This window comes from Anastrepha ludens, chromosome 3, assembly GCF_028408465.1.
Source record: "Anastrepha ludens isolate Willacy chromosome 3, idAnaLude1.1, whole genome shotgun sequence".
Lineage (NCBI taxonomy): Eukaryota > Metazoa > Arthropoda > Insecta > Diptera > Tephritidae > Anastrepha > Anastrepha ludens.
Window position 1 is genome coordinate 101,925,289 of NC_071499.1, and position 25,273 is coordinate 101,950,561.

A 25,273-nucleotide genomic window follows, 5' to 3' on the forward strand; every position below is an offset into this window, starting at 1 on the left:
CCAAAATGCTTTTCTTATCAAAGTGCGAATCTTGTTCGAAAAAAAAAATGCGGACAGCTGGTTGATTTGCGAAAAAATAACTGTAGATACATTCGGAGATTATAGAAATTTCTATGACAATCACACGTGTTTTCGGTTGGTCATTGAATTAGACACAGCTTAAATTTCTTCGAATTGCGTGGACAAGTGTAAACTTTCGTATTGAAAAAATATCAAAAATAAACAAATAAAGTGTTTTCGAGCTACATTTGAAGAAAAAAATGGGAAAAGCTTCTGTTATGAGCTTATTGGAACGTCAAAAAGTAGATTTTCTTCACTCGCAAGGACTGTCCAATCTGAACATTGCCAAACAAATAAATCGCAGCTCCAGAACTGTTGATAGATATTTGAGGGATCCAGAGGCATATGGAAATAACTTCAAAACAAGCAGTACGCCAATTTGTTAGAAATGCTTCGAATTCGACTAAATCTGCTGCTAAGATCAAGGAATTGGCCGGAGTAAAAGCAAGCCTATCAACTGTTCAGCGTACGATCAGAAATGCAGAACACCTGAAGCGTCTAAAAATGAAGAAAAACCCCCTTTGAATTCAATACGCAAAGAAAACCGGCTTCAATTCGCGAAAGAATACATGACGGGGACTGTTCAATCTGACACTCGACTAAATGATTGGCGTTCAGTTGTATTTACTGATGAAAAACGTATTAATTTAGATGGCCCTGATGGATTTCAATATTATTATCACGATTTGCGGAAAGATGAGCTATATTTAAGTCGCCACCATAGCCGAGAAGGGGGAATAATGGTGTGGGGTGCTATCACGTTTTATGGAACAATTGACTTGATTTTTATCGATCAAAAAATGAACGGCGATCGCTTCAAAACATTGTTGGAGTCCGTATTTCCAAAATTAAAAGATCTCTTTGGACTAATTCCTTGGATTTTTCAACAAGATCATGCTCCTATTCATAACTCTCAAGTAGTAAAATCTCTTATTTCGAGTCAAAACGTTAATATCATGACCTGGCCACCATATTCCCCAGATCTTAACATAATTGAAAATGTTTGGGGCTGGCTAACATGGAAGGTATACGAAGGAGGAAAGCAGTACGAAGATAAGGAAACATTAACTGCAGATTTCAACGTGCTTGGAGCGAGACTTCCTTGAACTACATAGATTCCTTTTATCATTCTATGAAGGACCGGATTTATGAAGTTATTACTAACAAAGGAGGCAGTACTCATTACTGAAATTATTATTATTTTTTATTTCAAATAAATAATAAATTAAATAGTTAAGTTAAAATCCAAATACTTTTCTTATAAAAATTAAAAAAGCCAAAGTGCGTCTATTCTAATGACCAAGAAAAAATCGCCTTATTTTGAGTAGCTTTAAGAAAATGTTTGAAAAACACAATTTTGTTAAATATGTATAATCATTTGAATATTATATTTAAAGTATCATTAAATAAGAAATGTTTTTGCATATCAACTTCTTTTCTTTCGTCCTTTAATAAATAAATATGAAGCAAAGTTGTATGCAACTAAACGTGCGTCTAACCTAAGACCAGCAGTGGTATACTCACGTGTACTCTTCTCCTGGTTGACATCCGCTTAGGGAGCTGCTCTCATAAATAAAAATAATATTCCTTTTTGCGTTTGTATCAGAATCAAATAACAAGGAGTATTGCAAATGAACCTCCTGGTATCAATGTAATTACAAAATACCTTTACATACAAAAACGTGTTAACCTAAAGCAGCTGGAAGTCGACCAACTGTTCGCTTCATTTACGTCTAGCCGCACACTGGCCGCTGATGAAGTCGTACGCCTCTAACTCAATGCACCTTCCAACCCAAGTTCCATACGTATATGCTAGTGAAAGAGTTGATGGACACGAGCAGCCAACATTGTACTTATACTATATATGCTCCAGTGCGAGCGTTGGGTAATTTAATGGACGCGGTAATCATACTGAGTGCATAAATTAAAATGTCTATTCACTGCTATTAGTTATGTATGAGGCCAGCTGCCATAAGACGCCTGTTCATAACTAGGTATGCTTAGCTGGTTTCAATTACATAAGTATCGTTAACTTCCACATATAACTATCTCTGAAATTTAATTGCTAAGCTCTGCTTTCTGGGGAATTTCTAGTCGAGGAGGAAATAGCAAACTATTGGCTTATTGGTGAGAGATAGGAGAAGTATGGCTTAAATAAAAATGGAGGTCGAAAGAACTGATTGAGAGAGATGAACTATTTTCAAAGGAAGCGCAAGTAAGCCTTTATACAGGGTTAGAGGCTATTTGCATATTCCCATAACTACATCAACAAGAATTATGGCAAAATTAGGACTAATCCTTGACTTCCTCTTAGACACAAGTTAACCAGGCTGAAACCCGTAAAGAAAAGGTATTAAATAGCCTACTAACTTGATTAATAACTGTCATGGAAGTAAATATCTACTTCGACAGTTAGCCAATGATTAGGATTCTGATCTTGACGATGCTGCGCTCGAGACTGGTCGGGGAATTCATGATTTCACTTTCAAATGCTTCCCGGATATTTGATCATCAGCTCATCTGGGTTCTTTTCACGGTGATACTGCCGGAAAATGCCGGCCAAATGAGCTGGCTAGGCAGGCTAGCTGTGAGGTAGTTTCTCCGCGAAATGAGAGCATTGGAATCTCCTTGACTACCTATAGTCTGCTTCGCATCAACTCAGCAAGCGCTTAGCAAATATACACATTCGCGAGATTCTTCTAGCCACAGGTGGATGGGCGGCGGTCGAGAGAGCTTAGCAAAGCTTCTGCTCTCGCATTTTGTGGGTGTCCTTATAGTACATCGTCTGCGCGATATCCGAGTATCCCAGATAATGGAGGCTGAGATTGAATCATCTTGGCAGCTTCTGCTTAGCTGCCCTGCTCTAGTGTGACTAAGTTTTAGATATCTTACTTCTTTGCTATACCTGCTGATATATCAGACTTCAATATTAACCGATTAATGAACTTCACCAGTGACATGAAACGGTTAACACAACGTACTTCGATCATAGTTCGATCACCATTCCCATCCCCTCATTGTCTGTCCTTTTGTTCCTCCGTCTTCTCCAATTTTCAATGGTGTCAGGCGAATTTGATTTTTCTTCAAAGTTGGCTTTCTTCGTCTTATCATTTAACCCACGCTTCTTTAGTATATCGTTAATTCATTGTTCACGGTTCACAACATGCTGTACACGGGAGGTGCTCCAAGGTATCTTAAGCAATACTTGCGCTTAATTTTGCGAGGGTGTAGGCACAATCCTGTAAGCATGCCATGCACCAGTCTACTATCTCTACTCTTGAAATTCTTATAGTATGCTTTATATTGTATGAGCAAAGCATTATTTTCACAACCCTTGAATATCTTATAGTAACCCCCAGATAGCTCGCACTTGGTTTACCTAATACGTCGATATACATATATAATGTGTGCGTATACCCTTTCTTGGTGTTTGGACGAGCTTCTCCTCCTATTTGTGGTGTGCGCCTTGAGGTTGCTCAACAAATGGAGATACCTACAGTTTTAAACCGATTTCGAACGGCAGATATTTTTTATGAAGAGCTTTTTCATGGCAGAAATACACTCGGAGATTTGCCAATGTCTGCGCAGGGGCAACCGCTATTGGAAACAACTTTTTCTTCATTTTGGTGATTCACGTAGATTTCAACCTCCGTACCTCGACTTGTACTCACGCATCAACCCTTTCGGCTACAGCAGCTGCCTGCTTGCTCATTACTTTCTATTCCTTTATTCCATTCACCCAGTACATTGTATAGTGGCACGTCTTTATTGGTTCTTCAAAACGAATTAGTCATTTCAGCCAGAATGGGGCCTGTCAGGCTCTCAATGCAGATATTTACATTAGAAATGGGAATGGTTAAATCAGCTCATCTGCTTTGGTTATGGGACTATTGAACATGAAGTTCTGTACAGAAAAAGCGCTCTTGCCCCTTCAGTATTTAAAGATATTGTAGGTGGAGCATGGAGTCTCTCAGTGAAAAGAGTCCTCAATTGCTATTTAATACAAGTACTGTAACTCTAGTGCAATAGTGTGAGATATTTGCTTCACAAATTTGATAGGAAAATGGATTTTCAGTTTCGAAATGAAACAGTGTTAGTATGGTTGAAGGTCCATAATATACCGTTCCTAAACCTAGGGACTCCACTACTGCTAATTGGGAGGCGATTACAATGCAAAGCACGTTCATTAGGGATCGGGGCTTACAACAACAAAAGGTCGAGAACTTTACAAAGCTGCAAGAGAAACCGGTTGTTTCTCCCAAATTTATTAGCCAACAGATCAAACTAAAGCTCCAGGCTTAATTGATTTTTTCAATGCCAGAAAAATTTGCAAAAAACCTTTACAAGTATATGGAGAATCAGGCCTAAATTCAGATTTTCTCCTGTTTATATAAAACTAAGAGAAGTCATTGAATTTATGCAACAAGCGGTTACCTTAAACAACAAGTCTACTTACTGTTAGTATCTCAAATAAAAACTTAACTAAAGTGCTGAGCAACAAAATTCTCTAACGTCATATAATGAACGTCATCGGTGAAGAAGTACTTTTGCTTACCCAACCAATTCAAAATGCTGCGTGGCGTAGCGCATCAGTTCACAGAGCAAATCAAATTGGATTTCGTTATCTGAGTGAAATATTTTCAGTTATACCCGTAAAGAGAAAATTAAAGAAAAAATGGCATCAAAACTGGCAATCAGCACTAAAAACTTTACTCAATAAAATGACCCAAACAAATTACGAATCTATAAAGCCCGTCTTTCAATCACTTTTTAAAGGGTCTAAGGCGGAAAAAGCACTGATTGTTCTCTGTTGAAATCTTCAAAGTACCTAAATAGGCCAACTGTACAAAAGCCTCCTATTAAAAAATTGAATGGATTATGGGCTGAAATCATCACTGAAAAGGCAGAAGTTTTTGCTGCTCGTTTGGAAAAAACCGTTATGTGAGGCTTAACATTATCATACATCAAGTTGAAAATCAATTCTCTTTGACTTCGCTGTTGGAGCTTAAGCATGAAATAAGTCTCCTGAAAACCCAAAAACACGGCTTTTATCTTTTCACCGCAGCAACTTTGAAACACCTCCCACAAAAAACTTTAAGGGGCGAGTTTTCTGATCATTTTTTGCAAAAAACTGAAAGTATTTATTATTTTAAAATAAATTACATACTAATATTCATGCTTAAATAAATATACAAAAATTGTTCTGACATAAAAAAATGGCGACTCAAACGTGGCTCCTTTAATTTTCGCCGTGGAATGTGGAGCCTTTTGTAATCAACTGAAATCAACCAGACAATAATGTTTCACTAAAATAAGTTATTCCGCTTTGCACTTAGCTATTTTTAAGGATAAAAAAACAAAAACAAAAATGTGAAAATTTTAAGTGAAAAAGAAAAAAATGCACTTTTTGTATAAACAAATTGATCAAAACAATATTTTGTCAACATTAAATTTGAGGTACATGCAATATGTCAAGGAATATCCCTGTAAAATTTTAAGTTGATATCTTCACTACTTTTTGAGTTATATTCGACGGCGTGGAAAAAAACGCATTTCGAGAAAAACGCGATTAAAATTTTCGTTCTTACTCATTTTACACTGACGGATCCAAAATGGAGTCTGGAGTGGGAGCGGGGGTCTACTCTAAATCAGCCAGCATTTCGGTCTCCTTTAAACTGCCGGAGACAAGCAGCGTCTTTCAAGCAGAGGTCTTCGCCATCCTGCAGGCATGCAAAATGCTTCGGGATCACTGTTGGGAGGGAGACATTAATATTTTTTCCGATAGTCAAGCTGCAATCAAGGCACTGTCGTCGCCGTGTTCCAGCTCTCTTCTCGTTAACTCCTGTAAGGAGGAACTCAAACGTCTCGAACGTGCAGGAAACATTTCCCTCATCTCCTGGGCACAGGAACATAGAGGGAAATGAAATTGCCGATGAGCTTGCCAGGAAGGGGGCGGCAGAAGCGGTTCCAGCTGCCCCCTTCTCAGACATCGGTATCCCCTTGGCCGTCGTTAAAGGGAAACTACACAACTTCTTTCTAAGAAAAGCGCAAGACAGATGGAGGTCTATCTCATCGTGTGCTGTTTCAAAAGCTCTATGGCCTCAATACGATAGAAACAGAACGCTTAAGGTGATGGAAATCCTCCGTCATTCAATTTCCAAACTCATTGCGGTGATCACTGGCCACTGGGTGATCGGCACTCATGCGGAGAAGCTTGAAATTCCGTACAACCCCTATTGCAGATGCTGTGGGGATCCTGCAGAGAAAGAGACTGTGGAACACTTTCTCTGCAAATGTCCGGCTCTGGTGCTAGGCACTTGAGATTCCTTAGCGTGCCCTTTGTGGATGACTTGTAGAAATTCTCTAGCCTAGATCCCGTTTCTCTCCTCCGCGACATCAACAGCACTGGATGGCTGCAGACGGTTTTCTCTCCTCCCTAAATCCTTTCACAGGTAGTGGTCCACATTATGGTATCAAAACTGCACATAAGTGCTACTTGTAGTGTACATGGGGTACTCTTGCCATCTTACCTACCTACCTACCTACTCATCTTTCGTTCGACGCTCATCACTTCATTGACTTTTTATGGGCTGTTTAGACTTTCTATTCAGCTTAAAACATTGAAAAGGTATTCTTTAGATTGCAAGTGAATTTTTAAATAAAAAAAGGAAAACTTGAAAGTGCTGGAGGATAGCAGAATTCAACAAAAGTCCTCAGAAAGAGTCATCATACCGTTCGATCTCCTTGCTACTAATAACGTCGAAGTTACTCGAAAAAATAATTATTTTCTTCGGCAATTGCAACCTTTTATTGAAAACAAACGGCTGGTTCCTACTCACCAGTTCGGATTTCGGCCAAATCAAGTATATAGATTCATAAGCGTAATGGAAGACTCAATCGAAAAAAAGAAAGTATACTTGTCCATATCTCTCGATGTTGCTCAGGCCTACGATAAGGTATGGCATGAGATACTACTCCATAGGCTAAATATCTTGCTTCCAAAGGAATTTTTGGACGTTTAGCTTCACATCTAAACTGTAAATACTTAAGAATCAAGTGCGATGCAACTTATTCCAGCCTTAAGCCAATAAATTCCTTGCTTGTGGTAGAAGTATACTTGGACCTATTCTTTATGTGCTTTTCACATCTGACCTTCCGGTTGATGTGACGGTAACGATGAGACTCATTCCTCTCGTAAGCCCCAAGTTAACAAAATCGTTGAATGGACTATGACGTGGCGTATAAAACTTAATGACATTAAATCAATCCATGTATATCCTGTAAATGTCGCATTCTAATTAATAAAAAAATATTCGTTGATAGTTGTAGGGGCAACTGAATTAAATGTATTTAAGAATTTATAGCATTTCAATAACAAGAACAAAAAAAATTTAGCAAGGCTTTAATAAATAAAAAATACTCAATAGATGTTTGAATTTCTAATATACATGAAACGGGTTTCTATTAGCAAAATTGTTTGGATTAAATAAATACATTTTTGAATAAATTAATAGCATAAAAGTTATAAACATATTCTTAGTGTCCAAGGGTTAACCCAGAAATGATGCTGCGTTCAACGCGTTGAAGGTAACCGCAAGGTCTGCACATTCCAATTTACTCATTTCGAGAATTCATTAGAATCGCATGTACACTTATTGCGTAAATTCAGTTATGTCTAAATAGGTAAAAACTCAACTTCTAAAATTGTAGTAAAGGCGAATAGTCGCGCCTTTCTTAACTTTGAGTATAACAGGTGGCAAAAACGCTTGCCATCTTCAAACACTTAGTTTTCTAAACACTATTTAGTTTCGTGTTTCCAAGCTATTACAAATGAATAATAAATGTACAGTCTGTGTCGGAAGAAAATAACTGGTTTTCTTCTTGTAACATCAAGATATATTTCGTTCTGCTTTTTGTTGCATAATAGTCCCATTCACGGACTACGACGCTAGTGCTAATTCAGGTTAGTGTCGTTCGAATCTTTCCCGTTAACGCAACCAAACAAAAATGAGTGAGAAGTACCCGAAGCGTTTTGAGGCGGTATTTTTATGCACGCATTCGAAAGAGTCTAACTTTTCTTACGCCGCGGCGTTTGTTGTGATGTGGAATCAGCGGTATAAGGTGTACAAAAGTGTTGATGACTTTTCCGAGCGTGGCTTGAAGCGAGTGACGACAAAAATCAGGATAAAGTGATCGTCCAACTTTTTAAGCGGGACCCTTCTTTGTGACTACGCCAAGCACGATCAGTTCTTCCTAAAAAGGGAAGAGATGTGAGTATCTACTGAAGGAGGCGAACATATCATACCGTCCCACATCATCAAAACCATTGCTCTCCGAAAAACACATCGAGAAACAACTAAACAATGGAGATAATACTTATGAAGGTGAGAGTGATGCTTTCTATTCCGAATCAGACGAAGAATATGCTGCCGTCGAATGCCATTAGAAAGAGATTCTCAAGTTCTTGTAGATCTTCCCAGAGGGTCTACCGAGTTCCGTGCATAATAGAGCATTAACCGATGAACATGAAATAATGGTGTTTTTAGGCGTGGCTATGATTATGCACTACAACCATTTGCCATCATTACATGATTATTGGAGCAAACACGCATCAATGGGAAACGAAATGATAAAGCAAAGTATTTCTCGCGATCGGTTCACTCTACTTTCTTCGAAACTATATTTAAATGATTGCGACAAACCTGATAATGCTCCACAAGATTACTATATTTTCGAAGTCGTTTCATGTATGAAAAAAAATTCATGCGAATACGAAGTGATAGTCCTTTTCAATCAATCGATGAATGTATGGCAAAATTCAAAGGTAGGTCCAGTCTAAAGCAATACATGCCTATGAAACCAATCAAACGCGGTGTTAAAATTTGATTGCGATGTGATGCAAAAACAGGATATACCTACGATTTGAATGTATACACTTGTAAAGATGTCACCACTAATCTTTCTGGAACTTTTGGAGAAAGAGTGATTTTGAAATTAGCAGGTACTGTCCGTGATAATGATGTGGCTGTTGCATTCGACCGATTTTTCACATCAATAACATTGATGAAACTCATTGCATTTCCTGCTATTGGTACATATATGAGAAATCGAAAAGAAACACCGGAGTTCGGGTCGCGACTAGAACGTGGGCAAAGCCAGTTCCAAATAAACTGCGATGGTGTACTAGCTACTCGTTGGATGGACTCGAAAGAAGTACTTGTTGTCTCCAACTGTCACAAGCCGAGCATAGGAGAAGTAGATAGGAAGCAAAAGGACGGTAAGGAGAAAAAAGTTGCCTGCCCCTTAGCTATTGTGGACTATAATCGTTTGATGGGGGGCGTAGATCTAGCTGATCAGAAAGCAGCGGTATACGATATCAACCGGAAATCCCAAAAGTGGTGGAAAAAGGGGTTTTTCAAGATTCTGATGCTTTCAACTGTTAATGATTGGATTGTGCATAACGACCTGAACCGTAAGAAATCAAGACTGATACAGTTCATAGTCCCATTAGCAGAGTCCCTTATTGCGGAAGGAACCAAGCACAAGGAGTTAAAAACTCGGCGAACTGGTGGAAGACCATCTAAACGCCCACGTACCGAGCTCTTGAATATAGGTGATCATTTACCATTAAAAGGTAGTTCTCGACGACGTTGCGTACGATGCACTTCCCTGCAAAAAGAAACGGGAACAAATTACGTTTGCTCTGGATGCAACAATGTTTGTTTCAAATGTTTTGCCTCGTACCATAAGTAAATACTTTTTCTGTAATAAAACACAAAAATACTAAATTTTTCAAATACATTTTTTAAAACTAAATTCGACGGTTTATTAAATTGTCCCAATATAAATCCTTATTGGGACAATATGTCCTAGGATAATGCAGGGAATTAAGGACTTTTTAAGTATGCAGAACATATTTTTTCTATTATATTGTATTTTTCGTCTTTTTTGAGTATGCGTGCAAGAAGTATTTCGGTAGCGAAAATAAAACTCCGGCTCGAAGGGGTTAAAGCAACTCGTCCGTCAAGTTCACAAAATCTAGTCCTGTTTGTTAAACAGCTACGCAGAAGAGATGGTTCAAAGCATGAAGAAGATGCCAGGCTATACTCGATAACGATGGAGACTACACGGCTTATTGAGTAACTGCGACTCGTAGTTTTGTACATACTTTCATGTAAAAAAATTTTAAATATGTATACTATATATCTTTTATACTTCATGAATAATCGCGGATCCTTGTTTCTGACACAGACTATACATATGTATGTGCCTTCGTATATTCGTGTAAACTTATACAGATATTTAGGTAATAGTCATAGCACTCAATGTTGTTTTCACTTTCCTTCTGCATCTAAAGGGATCAGAGAAATTTGGCAAAAGTGGCATTGTCTGTTTATTTGTGCACTGAGTGCATTTCACCGGCATTGAAGGGATTTGTTTTTGTGTCTGGCACAATGTACTTAAGTGCTCTCATAAATGTGCTTTCCACATGACACCGTTAACAAAGAAATGCAGAATTTATTTAACAACAAAAATTTAATTATGCAAAAGAGAGTTAATACTGAAAAGCTTGTTATGTGTTTCTATCACAGGTTTTATGGATTTTTCTGAGCCATGTCGAAGAATCGTGCAGGGAAATCAGAATACCGTATGAAGTGAGACACAATTTTGTTTCAGTATTGGTAATGACCAAATTGCGATACTGACCTACTGACCACATTCTCATGTGTGCAACATATTCAACAAGTGGCACCTACAAATAATTCGCTTCAAGTTTAACAAATTAATTTTTTAGTAGTACTGAATATATTTTCCTGTATCTTTTAAATGTTTTTGATATGCAAATGAGAAAAAGTGAATGTTTGATGTTGTTTTTCCTGCGCTATTATTTCAGTGTGACATGAGTAAAATACGTAATTGGTTATGTGATACGTCTTGTCAAGCGCTTTCATGGGCGAGCGTGGGCGACTTTGAGAGAAAGTCACGTAGCCTCCTTGAGCGTCTGTAACTGAAATGTGTGCATGCGTAAACAAGCATGGCCGAGATTTTTCCGTCAATGACGTAATTGTCACATACTCAAATGCATATTTTTAGATAAAAGAAAATCGCAAACTCGCTGATTAACTTTCAACCAAAGTTTGGTCGGTGGCATTATTTATATGTTTAATATGATAAGGAACTCTCCAACTCCTCTGCTAAGAGGCGGCAGTGATGGTTACATTGTAGGAATCCCATAACTTCACGTATGTATTTATTTTCCCCCCTTTCGCATTGAAGGAATTATGTAAAACTTTAAATTCATATACATATGTAGATTATTATGATTAAGAGAAGAATTAGCGCGAAAGGAAAGGTCTAATGTGTTATCTTGCAGTCGAACCTTCAACTAGTTTGCATTGCTTATAGCGCGGCGTTTGGCAGCACACACCGCGGAAGTATTTGAGAGGCACTCAGATCTAGAGGTGTTCCTAAGAAGCCGACAGCTTCAGAGCACAATATGCGGATTTCAAGAGCCTAGAAGAGCGAGTCGACTTCTGGCTAGGCCGGGACAACTGCACAGCAAATGCCTGCTCGATACTTCCTCATCTTCGTCCTCGCAGTATTTTCACAGGTCGTTTTGAGGAACCCCGAGCCGACGTGCGTGAGTGCCCAAAAAGCAGTGGCCGGTGATAAGAGATATTATATGCCTTAGTTCGTGTTTCGAAAGGTTTATAAGGGTTTTTGTCTGTTTCAGATTGTAGGATGCCCAGATTTGTCTGATCGTAACGCAAGTAGTTTCCACTCGCCACCTCCGATCAGCAATGCTGTGAAATTCTCGATCAATGATCATTCTACATGTTGAGAGCGGATGACATTTACTTCTTATCAGTGAAGCACTCTTAGATTGGCAAGACGAAATCAATAAAAATTAACACCGTAAATGACAACTGCTTTACGCTTCATGGGAAATAAATTGAACAAGTCGAAGATTTTACCTACCGAGGCAGTGTAATATCTGCTGAGAACAGTGCGAGAAAGGACATCTTGACCAGAATAAATAAAGCAACAGGCGCGTATGCTCAGCTGCCCCAAATTTGGAACTCATCACAATCATCCTTCCATACAAAAATGGGACAATTTAAACCAAATTTCAATTCAGTACCGCTCTATGGATGCGAAACCTGGCTTGTAACAGAACATCTAACCGAAAAAATTCACAGTTTTGTAAACAGATGCTTCCCTTGTATTCTCAAAGCGTGGTGGCCAAACGCAGCACAAAATTAAACTACGAAACGTATTCCCTCGATTAAAATTTGGAATTTGAAAGTTCAAATTTTGTAATGAATTTAATTCAAAAGGCTTTTTTTAAATAAACAGAATAATAAGAAAGTGTGCAATTTGTTTTATATGAATAAATCACTTCTTTGTTTTTTCCTTTAGGTGCCAGCACTTTTAATGAATTCGCCTTGGTTTGACATGGGACTCGCAAAGTTTTTTTAAATCTGCACAGTGAGTGAAAGGAAATCTAAGCCCCCACATTAAACTAGAATGAAAAAAATTATGCTGAAATAAACATTCAGATAAAGGCAAGTTTTGCTGTGTGTATAGTATATTAGTGTATTCAGTTCCGATCTCAAACTGTATTGGGTATGGGAATGAGTTTCCATCCTCGTAAAAGAGGTGTTGCTACTGATACTATTTATGTGTTCGCTCTGGTGATTTTAAAGTGTATATGTGAGGTATCAATTGCAGTAGCATATAGAAGCATAAAGATTAGGCCGGGTCGATTTGTGGGGAGGCAAAAAAATCGCGCATTTCTCTGTGAAAATCATATTCTAGGGATAAAAATAAGAAACTTTTCCGAAGGATCCATACCTCTATAACGAATTTTGATGTCCCCCAATTTGGGTCGAACTTTTTAGTTTCTTTTCTCATGTAAAGGCCAAAAATTGCGATATTTTGAAATGATGGTATGGGGAACCCCCCAGGGGAGTTCCAGGGGGTATGCCACTGGCATGGGTGGATCGGCCGTCCAAAGTTAGTGGGGGTCGGTCATGAATTTGAATTTGAATTTGAAGAGGTCGAGCCAAGGAGCACCAGGAGATTTGGTGGCTCCTAAAACACTCAGGCTAAAAAGCCCATTGTATTTAAAGCTCTGGAAAGGGGGTAGATAGTTAAGGAGGGAGGGAGAAAAGTATCAGAGAAAGAGATAGGAAAGAATAGAGACAGAGATAGAGATAGTTAGTCCTGTGAGAATTTTCCAGATTCTTTGGCGAATCTGTAAATATCCTCCAGTTTTAGAGAACGAATATTACTCATTCCCATGACATCGGAACCCAATACCCGTAGTCGCGCTCTAGCAAAGGCAGGACACTCACAGAGAAAGTGCTCAGTGCTATCCGCCTCCTCCAAGCAGGACAGGCATACCGGGTCCTCGATGATTCCAATGGTGGTCATATGCTGACCCCATGGGTTGTGTCCTGTAATGATGCCGACCATCAACCGAATGTCTTTCCTTCTAAGTTTTAGTAGAAAGTTTGACAGTTTTCTGTTCGGACTTGTCACAAAACACTTTGCAGTTCTGCAGCGTTCTAGACCGGACCATCGCTCTTTATGTAGATTGCCTACATAATCGTTGATCCAGTTCTTGATTCCTGCGGGACTGATTCCGATTATTGGCTCTGGCCCTTGTGGGGGCACCGCTGATCCACGGTTGGCCAATTCGTCGGCAATTTCGTTTCCTTGAACACCGGAGTGTCCCGGAACCCATATAAGTACAAGCCTGTTTTGTCTTGCGACAGAATTAAGCTTCTTCTTACATTCTTGAACAATCTTCGAGGTTTGCTTCGCGTTCTCCAGGGCCTTTAATGCAGCCTGACTGTCACTGAAGACTCCAATCTGTTTCCCGCTCCATCTCCTCTCGATTATCCATTCGGCTACTTTTAGGATGGCAAAAACTTCTGTTTGAAAAACAGTTGCCATTCCCCCCATAGCATAGTGATACTTATTACTATCGTTTAAGTACCATCCGGCTCCAGACCCTATTTCAGTCTTGGACCCATCGGTAAAGAAAATATCCGTCAAACCTCCCTGCATGCATTCTGGATTGCTCCATTGCTCACGCAATGGAAATCTGACATCAAATTTCCTTCCGAACGAAACTGTGGGTATCAGGTCATCTTTAGGTGCCAAAAACAGTGGATACTGCTCCGACAGCAACTTAAAGATTTCTCTGTGTCCCGAAGTTCCATCTTCGTGCCAGAAACCATATTTATGGAGTCTACACATTGCTTTTATTGCTTCCTGTTGTATCTTAAGATCCAGGGGGAGCAAATTAAGCATAGCATTTAGGGCATCACCAGAGGTTGTACTCATGGCACCCGTGATGCATAAACATACACTTCTTTGCAGCCTGTATAGTTCCCGGATTGTGGACTTAACCATGCTCCGTCGCCACCAGACCACAGAAGCGTAAGTGATGATTGGTCTGATAAGTGCCGTGTATATCCATAGGACCACAGCAGGTTTCAGACCCCAAGTTTTGCCAAAGGCTCTACGGCATTGCTGAAAAATCTTCAATGCACGATTCACCTTCAGTGAAACGTGTGTCTCCCAGGTCAGCTTCTTATCCAAGATTACTCCTAGATATTTAACTTCGTTGGAAAGACCAAGTGTCACACCTTTCAGTGTTGGAAGACTGAGTCCATCCAATTTCCGTTTTCTCGTAAACAAGACTATGGTTGTTTTGTTCGGATTAACGGAAAGACCTTGTCTCATGCACCAATCATCGATTTTGTCAAGGATACTCTGTACTTTCGTGCAAAGCCTCCTTAAGGATTTATCCGATGTTAGCGCACAGACGTCGTCCGCATATGCTTGGACGTGAAAGCCGAGTTCCTGCATCTCCGCTAATAGGGAGTCTACGACGAAGCACCACAGCAGCGGAGAAAGAACACCCCCTTGGGGACATCCTTGCTTGGCCCTGACTGTGATTTGCTCGTCGTCGCTCCCACCAGCGGTTAACAGCCTCTCAGAGAGCATGGAGTATATCCATTTTATAATGGCTTGATTAACTCCGTGTCGTTCGGCAGAAGAACATATCGAGCCGAAAGTGGCATTATCAAAAGCCCCCTCAATGTCCACGAACACGCCCATTGTGTATTCGTCAGCTTCCAGCCCAGCTTCAATCTTGCTAACAAGATCGTGTAAGGCTGATTCACATGATTTTCCACTCTGGTAAGCGTGTTGATTTCTACTAAGTGGACTTCTCGGCAATACCCCCACTCGAATATGTTTCTCCACCACTCGTTCCAGACTTTTCAACATGAACGATGTCAAACTGATTGGTCTGAAACTTTTTGCTAGGGAATAGTCATCTTTTCCTGGTTTTGGAATAAATACTACTCTTACGCGTCGCCATTGGGATGGTATATAACCAAATGCAAGACAGGCTGTGAAGATCCTTTTCAGGGCCTCAATCAGCCTGTCTCCTCCTTTTTTAAGCATTACTGGATATATTCCGTCAGGTCCAGGGGACTTAAAGTTGTCAAAGGAAGATAAGGAAAACCTTATCGATTCCCTTGTCACTATCCGACTAGCAATATACCAGCTGTACCTAGAGGTTCCACCGTTGCCACCGTCATTGTTCATGCCACTCTCAGCTTCAGAGAGAGTTCTACTACCCGGAAAATGGGTTTCGAGTAGAGCATTAAACGTTTCCGATTTGGAAATGGTGTATGAACCATCAGGTTTTCGAATGGAATCCAGCCTTACTGAGCGGTCTAAATGAAGGACCTTACAAAGTCTCGCTGTTTCCCTCATTTCTTCGACGTTACTGCAGAAATTTCTATAGGATTCAAGTTTGGCTTGCCGTACTTTTTTCTTATATTCTCTCTGTGTAAGTCGATGATTGGCCCAGTCCTCTTCTGTTTTGGTCTTCAAGGCCTTATTAAGAAGTTTCCTGGACCGTACACGAAGCTTCGACAGTTCAGGGTTCCACCAAGGAACCGCTTTCCCCTGTCTGCTTTGCCTGAGTGGACACAGTTCCTCAAAGCAGTTGATTAAAGTACCTTCTAATTTCTTAGTAGCATCTTCAATCATTTCTGCTGATTTGAGTTTTTTCAGGTTTGGTAATCGCTCTGTTACAAGCTCACCATACCTGTCCCAGTCCACATTTCGAGGATTCCTACCGGAAGGTATTGATATTGTGTCAATTCCCAGTCGGAATTCGATAAGACGATGATCAGAAAGAGAGTCCTCTTCCAAAACTCGCCATCGGTTGATTTGATTTCCAACTGACCTATTGGTAAGTGTTAAATCAATCACCTCTTGTCTCCTTCTGGTCACAAAAGTTGGTTTGTTACCAGTGTTTTGGATGACCAAATCGGATGACAGGATAAAATCCAGTAACTTGAGACCTCTGGGGTTGCATTTGCTGCTTCCCCACACAATGTTCTGTGAATTTGCGTCACAGCCCACTATTAGCCCCAGATTATTGGATTCTGCGTACTTGACCACTTCTCTTAGCTCCCTCGAAGGAGGTGGCTGTACAGAGTCATAGGGTAGGTAGGCCGAAACTATGATAGCTTCGACACTGTTCCCACTTTTCCAGTACTTTATTTTTGCAGCAACGATATCTCCAGAGCATAGCTCTTTTAACATCGTGTGTTCGATCAACCTCGGCATGATAATACATGCCCGCGGTCTCACATTCCCTTCACAATGAAGTATTTGTCCCCACGACATAGCACTTAGACCACAGATACGCTTGTGACATACCCATGGTTCTTGTATAAGTATTATGTGTGGGTTTGTTTGCAGTTTTGCATGCCTACGGCACAAGAGAGCCGTAGACGCTTTGCTGTGCTGCAGATTAATCTGTGTAAATATTACTTCAGTCATGAGACTGAGTATATTTACGCTTTGTCCTCCACCTTATCCTGGACGCGGAACTGGATCCGCCCCAGATGTAGGTGAGGACGGCAACCGTACTTCGACTTAAGCACCTTGAGGGACCCAAGATCGATACCCAGTACCAGGTGGGAACCCGCCTCCGAAGTGGTAGCGGATTTCTGCCTGGTGCACGAGTATACTCTCCAGAGAGTCGTGTCAAGATCCTTATTCTGAACACGGATGCGTTTGAGGAGTTCTGCTGAATTACAGGAAGGACCCGGAATCCAGACACTCGCTCGTACCAGCCTTTCCTTGCTACTCTCAACAAGAATAAACTTGCTGTTTTCGCAGGCTGGAATCTTTGCTATAACTTTTTCTAGCCATTCTCGGGAAAAAGCATTGGAACAGTGCACCTTTACGATGCCGTCTACCACGCTTTTCCCCTCGAACGTCGGCGCGTCTTTCGACTCACCGATAGCTTTCCAAAGATAGCTGTCAAGATAGTCTTGTTGCCCTTTGGACAGTAGACCATCTTGTTTGTCGGTATGTATCTCCACCGTCATTGCCTTTGCTGCCATTCTCGCGAATGATTCGCCAGACGTTGACGGAAGAGTGTCATTCGACATTTGAGGTCCCTTAGCCTCTGCCTTGTCAGGCAAAGGTTTGTCTGCCTTGGATTGGGTCGAGGATGCAGGCATTTCCGAATTCCGTCTCTCGACTTTCCTCTTCTTTGCCTTTCTCCTCTTCCCGGTCGTTGGCACAGACCCCGTTTCGTTTCCGGAAGAGCGCAGCGCTACAGAGGAATCCTCTGTTCTGCCACGCTTTCCCGTTTCCGTTACAGGTGTCGAAGTTGACGGAGCTTGAGTCCTTGCCTTAGCTAGTGCTTCGGCTTGCCTCGCCTTCTGTCTCCTTCGTTTGATCTGCCTTGCGGTTAGACCAACACCTGCGTTCGAATCTCCAATAACTTCGGTCTTTTTACCGGTACTTACCTGATTCGCACCAGGTTTAACCGTTGTCAAAGACTTACTCGGTACCAGAGATCCGTCTGAGTCTACTGAGAGATTGTCCGCCATCTCCACATCCTCCACAACTTGTTCAGTTGCTTCAGATCGTTTCGACGGCGGTGTATCACTCACACTCACTCGGCTCTCCATTGGCATAGCCAATGTGCCATGTTTCACCACTAGTAGTTCGCTTCCTCCGGAACCCTGGGTGTCAGTTCCGGTCATAGGGGAGTGTGGGGTTCGGGCCTGCACATCCGATGCCCGAGCCGTCGATTGCTCGACGGGAGGATTTCCCAGAAGTGGGTTACCTCGTGCAGAAAGATCCTTGTTAAGCCTCCACATTGTAAGAAAATGCATTTTATACCTCCTGCCAGGTTGTCGGTACGGTACTCTCCACATAGTACTTGGGTGGCCACCAATTCCGCCGTTCCGCGGTTGAGTGGATACCCAATTCCTATATGGAGCTGCCCTCTTAGTTCGTGGTAAGTTAATCTCCATAGAATGGGGTTAACTCGCCACTTAAGCCTCATCCCCCGCGGCAAGGAGACCGACATGACAAGGGGGTCGGTCATACATTTGGATTCGATTGGAGCACTCTAAATGGGTCAAAGTGGGATTTTTCGTTCGACCCAAATTGGGGGACATCAGAATTCGTTTTAGAGGTATGGTTCCTTCGGCAAAGCTTCTTATTTTGATCCCTAGAATACGATTTTCACAGAGCAATGAGCGATTTTTAAATCGACCCGCCCAATAAAGGTCCTTTTTTACCTGACGTCATAAATATCCACGCTTGTTCCGAAAAAACAGCGGGCTTCAATTTTACCTTTTAAAGAAAAGTGCAGCTGCAACGTGTCGTATATTGATCAATATATACGGTAATCACGCTCCATCCAATACAACTTCTAAAGAGTGGTTTCAACGCTTCCAAAGTAGCAATTTCGAAGTGAGGGATAAAGATCGCGCAGGGGCAACGAAAATATTCGAAGATACTTACCTACAACAATTATTGGATGAAGAAGTATGTCGAACCTTTGGTGAAGTGTCTAAAGAGTTGGATGTTGACAGATCAACCGTCGGTAAACGTTTGCACGCAATGGAAATGGTCCAAAAAGCAGGTAATTGGGTGCCACATCAATTGAAGCAGAGGGATATCGAGAGACGTTTGGTGAAAATTGTGTAAAGTTGCATTTCGGGTCCTTGTCGTTTTTAAAAAATCGACAGAAAATATAATTTTATGATACTAGGGTGGGCCATATAGCGTTTGCGTTTTGAACCACCTATTTTTTTGAGAATGGTAACACAAATGACATGTCAAAGGTGTTCATAATTTACTTAAACAATTTACTTGAACAATGGGCAGAATATCGTTTGACAGAAGATGAGCATTTTTACCGAAAAATAATCTTTTCTGATGAAGCTCATTTTCACATCGGTGGCTAATCAATAAGCAAAATTGTCGGATTTGGGGCTCAGAAAATCCACACGTTACTGTAGAGAAGCAAATGCATCCACAACGAGTCATTGTTTGGTGCGAGTTTTGGTCTGGCGGCATCATCGGGCCATTTTTTTTTCGAAAATGAGCGAGGAGCCGCGGTTACAGTAAATGGTAAGCGTTACCGTGACATGCCCAACGAGTTGTTTCCAAATTGAAGAGGATGACATGGACGACATTTGGTTTCAACAGGACGGTGCAACTTGTCACACTGCCAAGGTTACACTCGAACTTTTGGCTACCGTTTTTGAAAACCGAATAATCAGCCGAAATTCCGATATCAATTGGCCGCCTCGGAGCTGTGATTTAAGCCCGTTGGACTATTTTTTATGGGGAGCTGTTAAGGACAAATGTTATGCGAACCATCCAGAGACGATTGATGCTTTAAAACACGAAATCGAAGTTGCCATTCATGAAATTGGAGCCCAAACAATCGAAAATGTGCTTAAAAATGGGGTTGATCGAATGGCCTACTGCAAGGCCAATAGTAGCAGTCATTTGAACGATATTATTTTTCATTTATAAATGGCAATGTTCAATCTTCAAAATAAAAAAAAAGTTTGAAAAAATATTGATTATTGTTTTTTTTTATAGCCGATTATAGCCGAAAAAACAAATTTTACATGGCCCTCCCTATAGCATTACATTACTTAATTTCGCAACACAATCGATTTATAATTGATTCTATAAGTGGTTGCATTTACTCAAATTCGCATTCATGATTGATTAGGAATGTTTCAGTGATACTCGCATTCTCACCTTATCGCATTTCGTCCGCACACTGAAGATTTTTGAACTGAAAATTTTCGATATTTGCAAAAAGTAGCTTTTATATACACAAACAATAAAATTTATGAAATTATGTGACTTAAATCTCCATCAATTGAATAATTTTACTGTTCTGTTCTCTGGTAAGTAATTGGGGCTACGTATACGACATGCCCGCTTCCAAGTGTAAATCACGTATACGACATGTATGGTGTACAAAGCATTTTGAAGCAGCTGTGTAGCTCCTGCAAGTAGTGAAATTTACCTGCTGAAAATAACTGTCAATAATATATCAGTTTAAAAAAATTGTCCTGCGCATGCTCCATTTTGCACTCTAAGGCATTGAGTGAAAATGCCATCATTTCATTATCATGAAGTTGAAAACCTCAAATCTGGTGAATATAAATTCAGTTACTTGGTTTTTTCTGTGAATAAGTATAAGCGCCCAATGTCGGATACGTAGGCGGCATGAATTTTTATTGCCATAATTAATGTCCTCTGTACCAGTCTCGTTCCAGACAAAAATTCAAGAATATCTAGCATGCGTTTGCCTACCCAGTTTTGATGCGCCACATCGTTTTATCTTTTATCTAAAAATAGCAACGGAAATAAAAAAATGTTGCAGCCAATTACGGCATTACTAACTTTTTTATTTATGTGCATATAAATATCTGAATGGTCGCCCATATGGCACATAAGCGTATTTGCGGGCCCAAATATAAATTTTTACCCGAAGACAATTTTAAATGCATTACACCGCAAATGTAATTATCTAAGATGGTGATTTTATCTATATTTCATTCTGCTTCTAAATTATTTGTTCTTCTGTATTTGAAGTTGTCGTTTTTCCTAAAAGAAATGAAAATTTAAGAAAAACTTTAAAAATAGTTTAAAAAATCTCTGTTTCAATAAGTTAAGTTAAATTGGGCTTGGGCCCCAGTAGTCCCACACTAAGCATTTGACCTTTGTGCAGCCGCACTCACTAACGCTGAGCTCTGTCGGTTCTGCACTACCTGAAGCGCCCGGACTTATATTTGGCCAAGGACTGTCACTGCAGCAGTGTTCCACAAACATTTGGGCATATCTTTGATGTAACAACAGCAACAATAATATTACTTCTGTCCCCCAAATCCAATTTCCTCGCAAACTAGACTTCGCTCAGTTTTCCAAAGATGTGTCTATCGAGTACTTGAATCTTTCGCCTAGATTGCCCCAGAGATAAGGCTTTAAAGTATCAGCCTTTTTTCACATCGTGGTGTTCCCTAGGAAAAGCGCTACTGTAGATACCCCTTATACTGAGACAAAGTTGTCCTGCAATTTGGCACGTAGATTCTGCATAATCTGCTCTGCAATTGCTACCTTATAGTTCTCTAAAGTTAGTAATAGATAGGGTAGTAGTATGAAACAGAAAACAGAGGCCGTGCTTATAAGCGCGCGGAAGCAAAAAAGGATTATGAGAATCACGGTTGGCGAACACGAAATATTCTCAAAGGAGGCGATTAAGTATCTCGGAGTCGTGCTCGACACGAGGCTAAGCTTCAAGCATCACCTGGCAGCAGTTAATTGTAAAGCAGCGGCTCTCAATGGCGCACTAGCGAGAATTCTGCCTAACATAGGTGGCCCGCAAGGAGAGAGGAGACGACTCATATCGACGGTGATGGACTCTATCGTATTATATGCCGCGCCGATATGGGCTGAGGCTAAACATAGCCATATGCGCGAGGTAGTTCGCACCCACAGACGCGGCGCACTACGTACTGCATGCGCTTATAGAACGGTATCAGACGACGCAATATGTGTTATTACTAGAAAGATACCAGTGGATATTCATGTGATGGAGCTGTATCGTCTCTATGGAGTAAAAGGAGTGAAACCGACGGTAGCAGCAAAGGCCGTAGAAAGAACGCGATCGATGGTCGAATGGCAAAGAAGATGGGATGAGGCAACCAAAGGCCGGTGGACTTACAAACTCATACCGAACCTTGAAGGGTGGATGAATAGGAAGCATGGCGATATTGACTACTACCTCACTCAGATATCCACCGGACACGGCTGCTTCCTTGAATATCTACACCGTTTCCAGCTGGCCGACAGCCCTTTCGGTAGGTAATGTACTTAATCCAGCTAAGTCAAAATTCGACAGTTCTTAGGAGAAAAGGAAGGAGAAACAAAAAAAAATAGAAAACAACCTTATAAATATAAAGCCTATTCGTTTATTACAAAGTTTTTGGTACCTTTGCTAGCAGGTGGACAGTGGAGATGAACTGTTGCAGACAAACCGACGACAGACACAGACACTTGAGCCAAACACTCACAACAGTACCGAACTGAAGACAAGACAATGGTTTGTGAGTATCGGACTATTGCATTTTCTCAGATGTTTAACTCCCCCCACAACCGCTTTCGAAGCCAGTGGGAGAAGTGAATACTATCGATGGCGTAAAATCTCCATACGCCCACAGGAGCGGAACCTGGACGCAGGAACCTGTTGTGTCAATAGACATAAACGCGGCTCCACCTTGAAGAAATGCTAACGCGGTTCCAGGGTGGAAATAAGCCGAGGAGGAGAATGTTATAGTGTTAGTGGGAGCATGCCCTACATACCATTGGTGTGACGGCACCTTTGATGAGATTGCAGTAGTACCTTCTGCTCAAATATGAACGAGACTGATTTAATAAAACACAAACGGTTAATTATTGTTCACTTTTTATTTTATCTCCTTCAAAGTAATCACCATTGGAGACGATACACATATGCCAACGTTTTTTCCAATCATCATAGCATTTCTGGAAGGCCGATTTCGGTATGGATTTCAGTTCCTTCTTTGAATTCTCTTTTATGACTTCAATTGTCTCAAAATGTTTTCCACGGAGCAGCAACTTGAGCTTGGGAAACAGGAAAAAGTCACATGGAGCCATATCAGGCGAATACGGTGCTTGCGGAACGATATTAACATTATTTTTGTTCAAATAATCGCGAACAAAACGTGATGTGTGAGCTGGTGCATTATCGTGATGCAAGAACCATGACTTGTTGTCCCACAATTCCTTCCTTTTAAGACGAATGTTCTCGCACAAACGCTTTAAAACGTCTAAATAATATTCAGCGTTAACCGATCGGCCTTGCGGAAGGAACTCCGAGTGCACCACACCTTCGTAATCGAAAAAAAAGTCAGCATAACCTTAATTTTTGAGCGACTTTGGCGTGGTTTTTTGGGTTGATGTACGGCCCTCTTTGAACGATTTGTACCACTGGAAAACACGTGAACGCGATAGAGCAGAGTCCCCATAGGTTGTCTGCAGCATTTTTAAGGCGTCTGAAGCCGAAATTTTGTTGGAATAACAAAATTTCAAACAAATTCTTTGTTCAACTTGAATTTCCATCGTTAAATTCGAAAAACACACTCGACCTTGACTTATTTACAGTAGCACAGAAAACAAACTATGTGACATATCACGCTGAAATTTGCCATGTAAGCTTATAACAGTCCTACCATCCAACAGAAAATTTATTTTTGCCATATGTCATCCGCGGACCGTTTTATTGATAAAGTCTCGTTCATATTTGAGCAGAAGGTATGACAAGATATATCGTCTTTCTTGTAATTACCCTCTATCTGAGAAAAGAAAATTGCCAACTATAGCCTTAGGAGGATGTATGAATAACATGGTGATGCAATTGTTTTTATTTTAATTTTTTTTTCAGACAACTGATACTACAGGCTTTGCAGACTTAATGCAATACTCAGTTGAAAAACGCGTAAATGTGATCCAAACGTTTTATGAAAATGGTACTATGGGCTTATACAATCTAAATTACTATTATATATATGATATACTCGAAAACTCCGAGGTTAATGCATATAAAAATTACTTAATAAAAACACTACTAAAACTCGTCCGCTATTAATTTTTCTACAATGTCTATGTTGTCCGTCAGTAATGTCGGTGCGTCGTCTTCGGTATCATCTTCATCAATATCGTAATATTAATATTATTATCTACAAAAAAGTATCTTCCAAAATTTTCGTAACTTTCGGAATTCACGAGATAAACGCAAAAAACCAGTTGCACCCTTATTTCTAAGATGGCGGCCGCGGGACACAACCCCCGACTCCGAAAACTTCAAACTTAAGTTTTACATAATAAATCCATAAACTCGCATACTCCTAAAATTACTTACTTAAATGTTCTTTTTACTGGACTATACAATTTGTTAGAAGATTAACCGTTTTCCTATAAGAAGTGAAAGTATGACTTTTTGGTTTCAAACATGTTGATATTGAAATAATATCGAGTTAAATAATTTTATTCTCTTTTTTATATAGCGGTAAGGCGGTATAGTATAGTAAAAGAATGCTGGGCGTTACTTGGGGTATATCTCCCTCTCTGATGCATTGGTGCTACACAGCAGGAGTCAGACCGATATTGCTGTATGGAACCTTAGTATGGTGGACTGCGACAAAAAAACTGGCATACTTAATGCCGCTAGAAAGGATTCAATGACTCGCTGCTCTGTGCATAACAGGAGCGATGAAGACCACTCCAACGGCGGCGCTGGAAATGATACTCAGCATGCCCCCTATTGACATCATGGCGGAAAACCTGGCAGCGAAATTCGCGAGGAGGCTAATGGCTGCGGAGTATTCACCTGCGGAACCTTCGGTGACAGCTCAATAGGAAAGTGGAGCTCAGGTGGTACGGACTACATGACTCCGTACTTTAATTGGGAGAGAAGGTTTCGCACTACAATTGAAGAGGGGGGATGGCACAAAGGCATGAAGCCTGGCCATAGAACTTTTCACATCTATACAGACGGGTCGAAAACTCTAGACGGAGTGGGAGCGGGTATTTACTGCTCAAAACTCGGAATAAGGCAGTCTATCAAGCTGCCAGACCACAGCAGTATTTTCCAGGCGGAAGTTTTTGCTGTGGGGAAGGCCGCCTACACTAGAGCTAGCCTACACTAGAACAAGAAAGAACTCAACAATCAATATATACGTGGATAGTCAAGCAGCAATAAGAGCAATAAGCTCATATTGTATTAAGTCCAAAAATGTTCGACGGAGCAGGGAGG